Raw genomic sequence first — 15,615 nt, forward strand, 5'->3', positions numbered from 1 at the left:
AAAGACCCCTGCCCTGCCTGAGACCTTGGAGAGCCGCTGCCGGTCTGAGTAGACAATACTGACTTTGATGGACCAAGGGTCTGATTCAGTATAAGGCAGCTTCATGTGTGCATGTGACCTTTAACTGTAGCAGTCTAGAGAGAGGGAGAGAAAGAGGCTGCTTCCAAATACGATGCCCGCCACTCTGCCTCCTGCCGTGTGAACCTGCCAAGGAACTGAGGAGGGCTTTGGAGGCCTTTTCCCTAGGTGGGTGGCTTCTGGTTCTGTTTCAGCGTTGGTGCCTTTGGGCCACCTGTTTGGTGCCATCCCTGCTATCACTTAGGTCAGTGATAGCAGCCAGTGATTTGTTGGTTTGTTTTCTGGAGCTGGTTTTGCTGCTGGAGTTGGAGTCGGCAGCTAGGTTCCTGCCATTGTTTGTCCTTTTCAGGGAGCTTTCTCGTCCTTTTGTGATTTGAATTGATGCACAAATTGTCTTGAGGACTCTGCAGGCAGGGTAAAAGAGAGAGAACTCTTGGTCGTGTGTTAGTTGTAAATTGCCTGTCACTTCAAGCTGGGGTAAAGCTGGTTGGAAAGCCCACCTGTGTCATGTCACTCAAGATGTAGGTTTCTACCTTTCCAGGACGGATGTAGCTGCACCCTAAAATGTCGAGTGGACTCCCGGGAATCCATTCTGCTAACAGTAATGCTTTTCCTCAGCTGCAAGGAGACTCTTGCGCATCAGTGGGCAGCTCCTCACACCAGAGGGAAGGGGTGTCTGTTGGTGGAACGGATCTGCGGAATCCAACCTCATAACCAGTCCAGACAAATAAAATGCCACTACTTTCCTAGCCAAGCCTGGTCTATTTCTTTGTACCCTTGCCTGTCTAGTGAGTGTTGATGCATGGTTTCCCATTTTGCTGGGCCTTATGCAAAAGATCTCTTTTTCATACTGGCTGTGTCCCTGCCCTCTTCATTCAGTGGACTCCTTGGTACATATCCTTTTGCAAAGTCCTTACGTATACCAACTTAGGCTAAAATGGATTATTCCGTGTTTTAACAAATGGTCCAGATCTTCTCGAGCAACTTTGGAGGAAAAGGTTCAGTTCCTCTTAGAGGACTCTAACCCTCAGTGTACTTATTTTGTTGCTCGTGTTTTGGAGGCTGCAGAGAAGAGATGAAGGGAGGTGTTTCTAGAGATGGGTTTTATTTAAGTTTTATGGTTTTATTGTTCAAGACCTCGGTCTAAGAACAGGGGAAAAGAAAGAAAGCATGATTTCCCGAATTCGTGTCTTCAAAGAAGCTCTTCCAAACATGGACTGTTACATTAAGGAATCCTGGCACATGGACAGCAGAGTCCCAATGCGCTTTGGAGGGTCTGGGGCTTGTCTGTGGCGCATGCAGTTCATGCGAGACACTGGCCAGCCTGTGAACTGCAAGTGTGAGCTCGGGCATTGGATAAGTCTGATGCTTTTTACCTGGTTGTAGAATGTTAAGGTGGAGCCAGGGGCTAACAGTGCTTTAGAGTACTTCGGGCTCCTCACAGTTAATTTATCGTCAACCTTTCTCACTGAGACTCCAGGTGGACTATATAGTGTAAAAAAATGCGGTCAAATAGCACAAGGCCTTTAATAAGCAATGCAATAGGATTGAAAAATATCCGACATAGTATGTCGAATAGTGCTGAGAATGGAATTTTGTGTGTGTGTTCTGTGTGATCAGGTTGCTCTGGACTTTCTTCACACAACACATAGTTAAATTGTGGAACTCCCTGCCCCAGGATGTGGTGATGGCTGCCAACTAGGAAGGCTTTAAGAGGGGAGTGGACCTGTTCATGGAGAATAGGGCTATCCACGGCTACTTGTCAAAATGGCTACTAGTCATGATGCAGACCTATTCTCTCCAGTCTCCAAGGAGCATGCCTATGATATTAGTTGCTTTGGAACACAGGCAGGACAATGCTACTGCCGTTGTTTGTGGGCTTCGTAGAGGCAGCTGGTTAGCCACTATGTGAACAGACTACTGGACTTGATGGACCTTGGTCTGATCCAGCATGGCCTTATGTTCTTATGATTTCCATGGGAATCGGCCAAGTTTGAACAAAAGACTAGGAGAGATTTTTTTTTCTTGAGTTGCTGGAATCACTGCTCCATTGGGCCTTGGTCTCTTAGACGTGAGGCTGAATCATCTCCTGCAGTGTATTTGGGAGAAGACTGTGTGGGGAAGCCTCCAATCTCTTGGGACTTGGAAACAAACTGCCTTCTGCCCAATAACAAGAGTACGTCTAGAAGTGCGAAACGTTTCAAGTGGGCTCTTGGTTGTGCTGCAGTCAGCTCTTTGTTTAGCTGAGCCAGACAACCTTGGACTGCGGTGGTTTTCAGAGCAGCTCCAGCATAGGGGAGATTTTCCCGCACCTTCAATATAACTCTTATTGAAACTTTCCACTGGGGGCTGCCAGAAGTGGAATTAAGAGTGTGACTATCTTATTAAGAGAACATAATGTAAGTGAAGTGTCTGGGAAGGATCAGAGCAAGGATGGATAAGATTATAGCAGGGAATATTAATACCTTTCAGTGGTGGGGATTGCAACCACTTTATGGTCTGTAGGCTTCCTAAGTAACTCTTCCCAAAAGAGTCATCTGCCAAGTCTTTCCTTGGGTCTCCTGATATTTTCAGTTTACACTGTTCAGAGCCGAATTGGCTGTATGAGCAGTATCATGAAAGTGAGATACTTTCAATTCCTGAGTTGAGGCGTAGGGTTAAGAGCAAATTAATTCTTGCAACAGCCAATTAACGTGTGGTTACAGCAGTAGCCCTGTAAGCATGATACATACAGGTTCTGGGTATGGAACAACACATGAAGCTGCCTTATACTGAATTAGACCCTTGGTCCATCAAAGTCAGTATTGTCTACTCAGACCAGCAGCAGCTTTCCAGGGTCTCAGGCAGAGGTCTTTCACATCATCTACTTGCCTAGTCCCTTTAACTGGAGATGCCAGAGACTGAACCTGGGACCCTTCTGCATGCCAAGCAGAGGCTCTAACACTGAGCTACGGCCCCTCCCAAGACAGTAGCCATGCTCTCTGCCTTTGTGTGCTCAGCCCCACGTCAACACAGCCTGTACGAGTGCAAACTGGAGAGGCCCAAGCGGACGCCAAGTGTACAAATCCCCTGGCTTTGGACCTCGGGGTCCATAGTTTCTTTCTCAGTTCCCAACAGTCTCCACCAGTCTTCTTTCTGACTGCCATGCTCAACAGCAGAATGCTCACTTCATATATTAAGTTCAGAGGGTAGCTGCGTTGGCCTGCAGTAGAAGAGCTAGATTCGAGTCCAGTAGCACCTTAGAGACCCACAGGATTCTCAGGGTATAAGCTTTCCGGAGTCAAAGCTGCCTTCATCAAATACAAGTAAGACTAGCGATCCCTGAGCCCTACTATCCCAGTCAGAAGGTGGGCGGGGTGTCGCAAAGGAGGGAAATGGCGTGCAAAAGTACAGTGCCAACACCTCTCCAGTCTTGCTGTGCTTAACTACATGTGGCCTCTGGTTGGCTTTAACTGGTCTGTTGCTTTCAGTGTGGCAGAATTGGCACTCTGAATGGATCTTGCCGCCTTTCCTTTCTTTGCTCCTGGGAGTGTGCCACGTGTGATTTGGTTTTCGTGCTCTCCCAGTTCCCCTCCGTGGGCAGCAGGTGTCTCTGCAGAGTCGTTTTGCATGCCTTCTGGCTAGTCCAGCCGTCCTTTGCCAAGCACAGAACTAGAAGAAGAGCTGGTTTTTAAATGCTGCCTTTCTCTACCACTTAAGGGAGAATCAAACTGGCTTACAATCACCTTCCCTTCCCCACAACAGACAACCTGTGAGGTAGGTGGGGCTGAGAGAACTCTAAGAGAGCTGTGACTAGCCCAGGGTCACCCAGCTGGCTGCATATGGAGGAGTGGGAAAACAAATCTAGTTCACCAGATTAGCCTCTGCTGCTCATGGGGAGGAGTGGGGAATTGACATATGAAGAAGAAGGAAAAGAAGAGTTGGTTTTTATATGCCAACTTTCTCTACCACTTAAGGAAGAATCAAACGGGCTTACAGTCTCCTTCCCTTCCCCTCCCCACAGCAGACACCTTGTGAGGTAGGTGTGGCTGAGAGAGCTCTAAGAGAGCTGTGACTAGCCCAAGGTCATCCAGCTGGCTTTGTGTGTAGGAGTTGGGAAAGCAACCCAGTTTACCGGATTAGCCTCCGCCGCTCACGTGGAGGAGTGGAGAATCAAACCCGGTTCTCCAAATCAGAGTCCATTGCTCCAAGAGGCTGATATTACCTCTTAACCACCACACCACGCTGGCTCCCAGAACTACCTTCTCTGGTGGGCAGCAGGTACTGTTTAACTGACCTCGTGTTTGTACGGAAGGAAAAAAAAATTCCACACACTTCTCCCATACGCGGGGGGATTCTTCTTCCAAATCTGTTCTGATGGAACATTTTTGCTGATCTCGTTGCCGCCTCCATCGTTGGGAACGGAGAGCTTCCTGCTGTACCGGCCTGCGTTCTGTCTTTCATCTTCCCTGACTGGCGCTGCCATCCTGACTCCGCAGCTGGGGTTGGAGCTTTCCTCAAGAGATAAATGTGGTTAACCCACCAAAGCTGTGAGACGTCACCCATGATTGATCAACAGGGCTGGCAGCAAGTGCAATGATGTGTCGTGGTTATGTGTCATTTGGGATGATTGCTACACATCTCCTGTTCCAGCTCAGTTTCCTTAAGGGCAGGGATGGAGGGAGGATGGATGGATGATAGATTGATAGATAATTTGAATTGCCTGGGAGCAGAATCCTGGTTTATGCATGGTTGCAGCCCTGACGTGTAATGGGCCGACGGTTATTTATTTGACAATGGGAATGCACCTTGCAGCTGTTCAGAGGATATTGTTCTGCACGTTTTTGGGCTGAGTTTTGGCAGCGGAATGGATTCTGAGGCTCGGAATCCAGATATCTGTGGTTTGCTCGTGACTAAGTTTTTACACCTCATATGGAAGGCCATATGATTGAGACTGGGAAGGGCAGCCATGAAGGAGCTAGAAAATATTTTGAAGTGTAAGGATATGTCACTGGCCACCAAGACTAAATTAATTCATGCCATCGTATTCCCTATTACTATGTATGGGTGTGAAAGCTGGACAGTGAAGAAAGCTGATAGGAAGAAAATAGATTCCTTTGAAATGTGGTGTTGGAGGAGAGTGTTACGGATTCCGTGGTCTGCCAAAAAAACAAATCAGTGGGTTATAGATCAAATCAAGCCTGAACTGACCCTAGAAGCGAAAATGACTAAACTGAGGCTATCATATTTTGGTCACGTCATGAGACGACAAGAGTCACTGGAAAAGACGGTCATGCTAGGAAAAGTTGAGGGCAGCAGGAAAAGAGGAAGACCCAACAAGAGATGGATTGACTCAATAAAGGAAGCCACAGACTTCAATTTGCAAGATCTGAGCAAGGCTGTCAAAGAAAGGACATTTTGGAGGACTTTCATACATAGGGTCGCCATGAGTCGGAAGCGACTTGACAGCACTTAACACACACATGGAAGGCCATAAAGCTCCCAGTGGAAAGGACAGAACAATCATTCTGGGAAATGTTTCAAACCTCCAAGCCACCGTGATAAGGCTGCTTGCAATTTTTTCGCTAGACTGTTAATAACTTCTGGTTTAAAACAGGCATCTCTGATAAAGCCTGTGTTTACACACAAAGTGATAAAATGCTGTTATCATCCTTTACGTGCTACAGATGAGTCTCTGAACAAGTTCTCCTGCAGCTTGTTCAAGACTACTGGCCAAAGTGAGATTTATACCAGGGACTGCCTGACACATAGTTCTGTCCTGCAGCCACTCTGCTATTCCAGATGGTTAGCTTTTGTGCTGCTTGGACGCTGGGGTTCCTTACAAAAGAGGTGATTAGTAATACTTAGTGTTTACGTCCGGTGTTGGCAGTGATTCACATATTATTTTAGTAATCCTTGGCAAAGCCGTGTAAAGCAGGCTGATATTACCTCTGTACTTCGAACAGAGGACTGAGGCCAAGAGACAAGTAGACCAAATTTATGGAGATAGTTTTGTGAGGGTAGCTGTATTGGTATCTGATGAAAAGAGCTTTGACTCTGGAAAGCTTATGCCCCACCAATCTGTTGGTCTCTGAAGTGCTATTGGACTTTAATCTGACTTTCTGAAAATTACTTAGTAAATTCTTGTACGAGGTCAGGTTTGGAATGGAGACGTTCAGATTCATGCTGTTGGCTCTTACTCTGTAGAATCATAGAGTTGGAAGCGACCACCAGGGTCATCTAGTCCAACCCCCTGCACAATGCAGGAAGTTCACAACTACCTCCTGCCCACACACCCCCAGTGACCCCTACTCCATGCCCAGAAGATGTCCAAGATGCCCTCCCTCGCATGATCTGCCTAAGGTCATAGAATCAGCATTGCTGACAGATGACCATCTAGCCTCTGCTTAATAACCTCCAGGGAAGAAAAGCTTACCACTTCCTGAGAAAGCCTGTTCCACTGAGGAACTGCTCTAACTGTTAGAAAATTCTTCCTGATGTCTAGACAGAAACTCTTTTGATTTAATTTCAACCCGTTGTTTCTGTTCCAACCTTCTGGGGCAACAGAAAACAACTCGGCGCCATCCTCTATATGACGGCCCCTCAAGTACTTGAAGATGGTTATCGTATCCCCTCTCAGTCTTCTCCTCTTCAGGCTAAACATACCCAGCTCCTTCAACCTTTCCTCATAGGACTTGGTCTCCAGACCCCTCACCATCTTTGTTGCCCTCCTCTGGACCCGTTCCAGCTTGTCTACATCTTTCTTAAATTGCAGTGGCCAAAACTGAACACAGTACTCTAGGTGAGGTCTAACCAGAGCAGAGTAAAGCAATACCAGCACTTCGTGTGATCTGGACACTATACTTCTGTTGATACAGCCCAAGATTGCATTTGCCTTTTTAGCTACCGCATCACACTGCTGACTCATGCTCAATGTTTGGTCTACTAAGACCCCAAGATCCTTTTCACACACACTACTGCTCAGACAAGTCTCCCCCATCCTATAATTATGCATTTGATTTTTCCTACCTAAATGCAGAACTTTACATTTATCTTTGTTGAAGTGCATTTTATTAGTTTTAGCCCTTTGCTATAATATATAGTGATGGGTTTTGGGGGTCCATCAGGAATTGGGGAAGAGGGATTCCAAAGTTCTAGTGACTAGTCCCTAATGGAGGTGGTTGCAAAGGCAAATGTATTTTTCTGAGTGTGTTGACATGTTTTGAGAAACCGAGAAAGGGGAAACAGAGGAAACAAATTGGCAGGATCTGAGCCGTGTGTTTATTTTTTGGCAGCTCCCTGAATCTTGCCCCCCCTCCCCCATGGCACCTATTCTGCTCCCAGCGTGGCCCACAAATCCTGCTTGGCGGCAGACGTTTATGCTTTGTTCCTCCGCTCCGTCAGCTGTGCTTTTTAAAATATTTATCGCCCTTTGATGAGAAAACATCGTTTAAGTGACTTGTGATTCCTGCTGTTGTAGATGGGAAAGCTGGGGCAAAGGGGGGAAAACCCTAACTTTATTTAAAAATAAAAATGGCACATTCGCAGAGTCCTGCATTGGCAAATTTGAAGGCCCGGTTTCTGTGAAAAGGCCTTCTTTTGCGGTGTTTAGTCTTTCCATTTCAGGGAGCTCCGGGAATGCTCGTCCTTCTTCTAGTGTTTTGCAAACATTTCAGGGGACGTTTTTCCAAGAGTGAAAATAGATAGAAGGCCTTCCCACTCACCATGGTGGCGTACTTGTCAAAAAGCCTTTATATCTTACCCTCCATCCGAAAATGGATCGTCAAAGGGCATTCACATGGGGCTGGGGGCTGGCCGAGGAAGGGGAAAAGGGGGCAAATCAACTTCCCCAGAGTCAGAAAGGTTTGGGGAAGGGGGTGCAGGAAGGATCTGTGTTCTGTGCACCCATAGGTGTCTGGATACAGCCCAAAATCTAAATCTCAGTATGGCGATAAACTTTATTTTGTTTACTTCACTTATAGCCCGTTGTTCTTGCGGAAACTCAAAGCGGATTACAAAATATAAAAACAGTTCAGACAGTTAGTTTAAGAAATCCAACAGACAGGGCAATAGATTGGGATTAAAGAATTCAGGCACAATGCAAACAGGCCGTCATCTAAAGCCAGACCTATCATGAACGGTGCAGAAAGTGGGGTTACAAAGATGGTGCAGTAAAAGCAAGAGGATGCATACAATAAACGCTGCAACCTACACTGTTCCATGATACTATAATTCTAATCTGTTTATGAAAATTCCCTCCTGAACAGTTCTGTCATATACGCTGCTTTTCTTTCCAGTGTGGACTTAAAGTGGCTTACAGCTTCATTCTTACCTCCTCCATTTTTTTCCCATACAACAATCCTGTGAGGTAGTTTTGGCTGAGGGTGTGTGACTGGCCCAAGGTCACCCAATAAGCTTCCATGGCCAAGTGGGGATTCACGCCAGGGTCTCCCAGCCCCTAGTCTGACCCTCTAACCAGCCTGCACATGGTGTTTAAATAAAATATACTGTGTTTGCCAAAAGACGGTCCTAGCCAATGGATTTAGGCAAATTATGAGAGGGAGGGCAGGAAGGGGTGAGTCAGTGCTTGGCTCTCATGGCCCTTTCTTACATTAATTTGGGGTCGGGAAGGAATTTTCCTGCAGGCCAGATTGGCCAGGGATGCTGGAGGGTTTTTCCCTTCCTCTGGGCATAGAGCAGGAGTATGGGGGGTGGAGTAGTTGTGAATTTTCTGTGTTGTACAGAGGGTTGGACTAGATCATCCTTGAGGTCCCTTCCACCTCTGTGTTTCTGTGTTCTAAGCAAATCTGCTAGTTTGTAGGGATTTGAATAACAAATATTTAAGATACCGGGGGCAAGCTCTCCATACCTGTTCCTTAATACCCAGAATGGTATTATTTACTTCAGTATAGAAGTAAAGGTACAAGGTACCTTTACCTAACCAGACAATGCTGTATATTAATGGACTGTTTAATCCAGTTTCCCTAATGCAGAAGAAGTGGATAAATCTGTGTCTCATGAATAAACGTGGGTGATTTTGAGCCTGCCGTTTCAGTCTACCCCACTGTGGAACTTTTCCAAAGGAGGGAACAACCGGATCACTCCCATTTGTACTGGATAAGAGGGTGAAATTGCAGCTACCAGCTTGGCAAGGATAAAATGACCTCAGAGGCCAGTGAGGTTCCCCTGGACTTACCGAGCATCTGACTCTGACCCGGATCTTTAATCGAGCTTGTTGCCTGGGGCGGACTGAGCTTAAGTCCCCGGCTTTAAGTGCCTTGCTCAGTTACTAGTTTGCTTCCAGACCACCAGACTGGACAGTAGCAAGTGCTGTGAACAATGCCAGCAATCTCTGGGTCCGCCTCTCCTGGTATGCCCCTCAGAGAGCTTTTGCATTCAGTAAATAATAATCTCCTGGTGGTCCCCAGCCCAAGGAATGTCAGGCTGTCCTCGACCAGGGCCAGAGCCTGGTGGAACTCTTTATCCAATGAGACCAGGGCCCTGCGGGATTTCGAACAATTCCAAGGTCCTGTAAAATGGAGTTATTCCACCAGGCCTACGGTTGAGGGCAGCTACGGTTTCTATCTGAGCTGGCCTCCCGACTCCCCCCCCCCCACTGTATTCTGTATTATGGCTGTTAACTGTATAGGGGTCCTGGCTGCTGGTTAAGCTGCAGTGGTTTGGTTTTTTGCTTTATGAGTGCCATCACCTATTTTATTCATTTTGATGTTTCCTGAGTTGCATATTTTATGGTTTTATTATGAGGATTTTATTGTGTTTAATCAATTTTATTGTATAGATTGCATGTTGTGAGCCGCCCTGAGCCTGGCTTTGGCCGGGGAGTGAGGGTGAGGTATGCAACTAACTAACTAATAAATAAAATAAAGCCAAGAACCCTTTAAGTAGATTCATGGGGCAGTTGTGTTGGTCCGTAGTTGAACAGCTAGATTCAAGTCCAGTAGCACCTTAGAGACCCAGCAAGAGTTTCAAGGTATAAGCTTTCAGGAATCAGACCTCCCTTCGTCGTGAGCTTTGAGTCTCGAAAGCTTATACCCTGGAAATCTTGTTGGTCTCCAAGGAGCCTACTGGGCATGAGTCTCAATTTAGGGAGTGTTACAGGCTGTCTGTCTGCATAGTAATAGTTGATGGACTCCTTTTGCCAAGGAGGAAAAACATCCTTTCTTGGCGGAGTGATGGGCGCCTTGTGCCTTGCAGAGGGAACTTATTTCCAGCCTTTTCCGAAGTCTTCATTAACAAATACGCATTTCCACAAGGCTTTGAGCACACGGCTGCTCTCCCAGGAAAGGGAAATGGCATTTTAAGAATCTTACTAACAAAATTATAGCATTGCCATGGCCACTGCTAATTCTAACTGGAAAGGGCAGATGGGATGCCGGGGGGACAGGACAGAAAGTGGGAGAATTGCCTCAATATATTCTGAGGAACAGCAAGGGCGGGGAGGAGTGGCAGGAACTTTTTCATGAGGTTTCGAGGGAAAAAAAGAATTAAGGTGAGGCTATATGGATGTGGCTGGAACGCTGGCTTCAACTCTTAAAGAGAGATGGGGAAGAAATAGATGAATGGAATGAAAGATGAGGCAGAGCTTAGCAAATAGCACTGAAGAGAACTGGCATAAGTGAGTTATGAATTGCAGTGTTAAGCATGTTAAAAACATATGATCGAGCTGAGATGGCTAATTGTCGTCAAAATTTGTACCTGGCTTTTTGGAGCACTGGATTTATAGCACTGTGTGTCAAAGAGTAAAGACTAAAGGTCTCTATTAGCCCCTGTGCCAGTTATAGTCCTCAAACCGGGCCCTGTTTTGTGTTTTATGAGGCAGAAATTGTTGCAGTGAGAAGAAGGGCCTTGCCAGTAGATTTCCCATGGATTCAGAATTGCCCTTGGAAGATTAGGACACCTTTTTACTTGATTTCGAGAAGGGCTTAAGATGCCTTTTGGGATGGCTGGCTAAATTATGCTGCGCTTTATTTGCATTGTGCTGTCTTTACCTGCTTTTATATTTTTACTAACTGCCTTGAGCTTTAGAAAGGCAGTATATGGGCGAAAGGGGCTCTACCAGTGAGCCACAGCTACTCTCTAATGCTTCTATGGCATTGTACTCCATTAGGGTCCCTCCCCAATTCCTTCCTTCCCCATGCTTCACCCCCAAATATACAGGAATTTCCAAACCTGGAGTTGGCAACCCTATCCCTGGGAGTGATAAAGAAGAAAAGCTGTCAAATATTTTGCATGCTGAAATGCAGTAGAAATATAATGTTATGGGATATAATGAAGAAGAGGAGTTAGCTTTTATATGCCGACTCCACCACTCAAGGAAGAACCAAACCGGCCCACAACCACCCTCCCCACAACAGACACCCTGCGAAGTAGGTGGGGCTGAGAGAGCTCGAAGAAAGCTGTGATTAGCCCAAGGGCGCCCAGCAGGCCCCATGTGAAGGAGTGGGGAAACCAACAAAGGACTAGGCAGTAGATTATATGAAACACCTCTGTCTGAGACCCTGGGTAGGCGCTTCCAGTTTGAGTAGACAGCACTAACCTTGATGATCTAAGGGTCTGATTTCAGCATAAGGGAGCTTCATGTGTTCATTTGTGTATTCAAATATTATTAACTACTCCTGGTGGAGGAAAGTGACATCAAGTTGCAGCTGACTTATGGTGGCCCATAGGTTTTTCAAGGCAAGAGACATGCAGAGGTGGTTTACTATTGCCTGCCTCTGCGCAGCAACCCTATACTTTCTTGATTGTCTCCCATCCAAGTGCTAACCAGTGTCAATCCTGCTTAGCTGCTGAGATTTCAAGGCAAGAGACATTCTGAGGTAGTTTGCCATTGCCTGCCTCTGCCTAGCAACCCTAGACTTCCTTGGTGGTCTCTCATCCAAATACTAACCAGGGCTGACCTGGCTTGGCTTCTGAGATCTGACAAGATCAGGCTAACTACTACAACGTATTAAATATTAGGGGGGAATGGAGGATAAGCATACTCTGTTAACTCCATGGGACTGTCTCAGATAGTAACTGGTTCTGTATCTGGTCTGGTTGATTTGGTGTTTATTTGCTGGATGAGTAGCATTTTATCTAGGGGTAGGGACAAATCATTACCTTGGGGGGCTTTTGAATTGAGGATGTCTCAGAGCCTTTGCGTGGTGGGATGACCAATTAGAATAGTCATCTCCCAGAGAAAAGACAGCAGAAATTCTCTGGTCTGGCTGGCTGTCACTTGGAGGATCTGGTGAGGCTCTGAAATTGGAGGCCCTGAATGCAGCTGAATATCTTTCCTCGGTGCTTAGACTCATTTGGCCGCCTGGCTTAAGTTGCACAAGTTTGCCTGAAGCTCAAGGGAAGACTATTAAAGCGATGGCGGAGGAGGGCTCAGACTGGGCCTGACCAACACAGGCTAAAATATCATTTGAGCTGCAAACTAATCAACGTCTTCTATGGAAGAGTTTTATAGTATTTTGCTGAGTGTGAGAGGCACATCGTATATTATGGGCTTCAAACGCTTTATGAAGGCTCAGTTGTCATCTTCAAATAAAAGTTTTGTTTAATAGGGTGTTTTCCTGTCAGATGAAAGGGCTCACAGTTTAAAGGGAAATTTGGAGCGTACACAATAAATCTTGAGGGTTATAAAAATTACTGATGGCCTAGGGAAACATCAAAGTACATTGCTAGTAGCAGGCAGAGTGTTCAACTGAGTCCTCTGAGATCATGGTGAAATACAAGGCCCAAGCAGTATTTCGCTGAGCCTGATAGAAGCATTCCTTCCCTCATGCACACACATGCAAATCCCATTTCATGTATGAAATGAACCTGTATCCCCAGCCTCTGGTAAGGCATAGTTAAATTGTGGAACTCCCTGTCCCAGGATGAGGTGATGGCTGCCAACTTGGAAGGCTTTAAGAGGAGAGTGGACATGTTCATAGAAGAGAGGGCTATTCATGGCTACTAGTCAAAATGGATACTAGTCATGTTGCATACCTATTCTCTCCAGGATCAGAGGAGCATGCCTGTTAGGTGCGGTGGAACACAGGCAGGATAATGCTGCTGCATTTGTCTTGTTTGTGGGCTTCCTAGAGGCACCTGGTTGGCCACTGTGTGAACAGACTGCTGGACTCAATGGGCCTGGGTTTGATCCAGCAGGACGTTTCGTATGTTCTTATGCTGCATATGTTCTTATGCTGCTGTTCTTTCCAGGACCAGAGGAGCATACCTATTATATTAGGTGCCATGGAACATGGGAAGGATGCTGCTGCAGTCGTCTTTCTTGTGGGCTTCCTAGAGGCAACTGGTTGGCCACTGTGTGAACAGACTGCTGGACTTGATGGGCCTTGGTCTGATCCAGCAGGGCCTTTCTTATGTTCTTATGTGGTGATTCTGAAGGGCTGCCTTGTTCAGCCTCTGAAACCATCTGAGGTTGGCTGGGGGGTGGGGGGCAGCAACAGGGCTTCCTCTGTTGTGGCACCCTCTGTATAATAACCTCCCCAGAGACACTCACCTAATTCCAATGCTGTTTTTCTTTGGTTACTGTGTTTGGTTTTTGATGATGTTGAGGTTTTAGTGCTTCTGGTTTGCTTGAATTAGTTCTGCCCTCTGTGTTTTGACTTTTATGCTGCCTATTATAACTGAATTATAGTTTGTAAGCTGCCTTGAGGGCTCTTTCGGAGTGAGAAGGTTTCATAGAAGAAGAAGAGTTGATTTTTATACCCCACTTTTGTCTAAGTTAAGGAGTCTCATAGCGGCTTACAAATCACAATAGTTTCCTCTCCCCACAACAGGCACCTTGTGAAGTAGGTGGGGCTGAGAGGGTTCTGAGAGAACTGTGACTAGCAGAAGGTCACCCAGCTGGCTTCAGGTGGAGAAGTGGGGAATCGAATCCAGTTCACTAGATTAGAGTCCGCTGCTCTTAACCACTGCACCACACAGTCTTCTAAATAAATAAAGTTAGGGAAGAGAGCATCTTCTGTCGCAGCCTTGTTCATCCTTTTTCTTTTTAAATTAAATTTTTATTATTTCAAACATCACATGCATAACATCAACACACATACCCACAATACAGTAAACACTCCATATGTGTGTGTGTGGATACATATCTAAAGCCTTGTTGATCCTGTTTGGCATTTTTGGAATTGTGAGAATGGGTACAAGGGTGCCACACCAAAATGGCTGCCATGTAGGGTTGCCAACCTCCAGGTACTGGAAAGGAAAATAGGCACCACTGTACCAGAATCACAGGGATTAGAAAATCAGTACAGGAGCAAAAATTATTAACAAAGTGCAAAAAATGTTTATCAAAATGCTACTATCACAACACAAGAACAACAATTATGTACAACATATAAATCCACTATCCTGTTGAATATAACAAGGTGCAGCAAACAAGTCAACCTAAGTTATATGGATTTCTCCAGAAGTCTCTACCAGAGTACATTCACCGTTTGTAGATAATGTAGTTCAATACGTGATCATAATGGTATGATGCCAAAATTCACAACTAGGATACGGCTGTTTCAAATTCTTAATTGGAAATTCTTCATCAGTCCTTCAAAAGTTATTTGTATTGTATGTCTACATGATCCTCACAGAACAATTCCAGGATAGTATACAAATCCCACATAGGGTAATGAAGTGGCAAAGAGGGACCTGGCAACCCTACTGCCATGATGGTGGTGGGGCTAATCATAAAACACTGGGAGTTTTGACAAAATGCTTCTCTTTGGAGGCTTTTGGGTTTTTCCACAGGGAGAATCCCATTGTATCAGCCTTCACCTGCCATTTGAAGATGGACAGCCCAGGCTGGATTGAGAGATGGGCCACAGCCTGTACGTGTGATTCCCTTCAGGCCAGAGCCTGAAGCTGCTCTGTATCAAATGAAATGCATGTCAGGGGGTTCCTTCCCACTACTTCGGTTTCGAGCTTTTCCCTATAAGTAAACGTTCATTCCTGAGAGCATCTTCCAGACATAACCTTTAACGTCTAACTTCTTTGCATTTATCTTCCTTTCAATAAACAACGAAGGTTCCTTTTCGGCCAAGAAAGAAAGGGGGGGGGAACCAGAGTTATGCCAGATAATGATCACAGTATAAACCTTTTGTAAATCCCCATATCTGCTGGAAGGTGGGGAACCACAAATCCCTCTCAGCTGGAGGCACAGCTGAGAAGAAAATTTGTGATGACAAGAAGCAGTTTATTTTTATTTAGAAGTGTTTATATTCTTTTAGGTTGATGATAGCAGCTGAAAATTTTAACTTTACAAGACTTCTCTTGGTGCTGAGCTGCTGTCCAACATAACCTTCCAGTAAGTGCTAGAGTCTGTATCATTGTTTAGGAACTTGTGGAAATCCTTTCCAGATCTCCAGAGATTTCCCTAAGATGGAGTTTGTTCTTTCTTCCTGATTCTGGATATTTGGGGCAATTGGTCCCCAAAACTGAGTGTGTGGCTCTGCTTAGAAGTCAGGGGTGTCTCTAAGCAAGTGGTCCCTTAGATTCAGTACAGGGTTTGAAGCTAATCATGTTTCCTGACTGCCATGGCCAGGATCCAGA

The 15,615-nt window shown here is 45.7% G+C and overlaps 1 protein-coding gene across 1 annotated transcript in view; it reads left to right on the top strand.

Moving 5' to 3' along the window:
* PSMD1 (proteasome 26S subunit, non-ATPase 1) overlaps positions 1-15,615 on the top strand; it is a 102,791-nt gene that overhangs the window by 30,578 nt on the left and 56,598 nt on the right. The window lies entirely within an intron of this gene.

The sequence above is a fragment of the Euleptes europaea genome, chromosome 5 (genome assembly GCF_029931775.1).
Source record: "Euleptes europaea isolate rEulEur1 chromosome 5, rEulEur1.hap1, whole genome shotgun sequence".
In the NCBI taxonomy this organism is placed as follows: Eukaryota; Metazoa; Chordata; class Lepidosauria; order Squamata; family Sphaerodactylidae; genus Euleptes; species Euleptes europaea.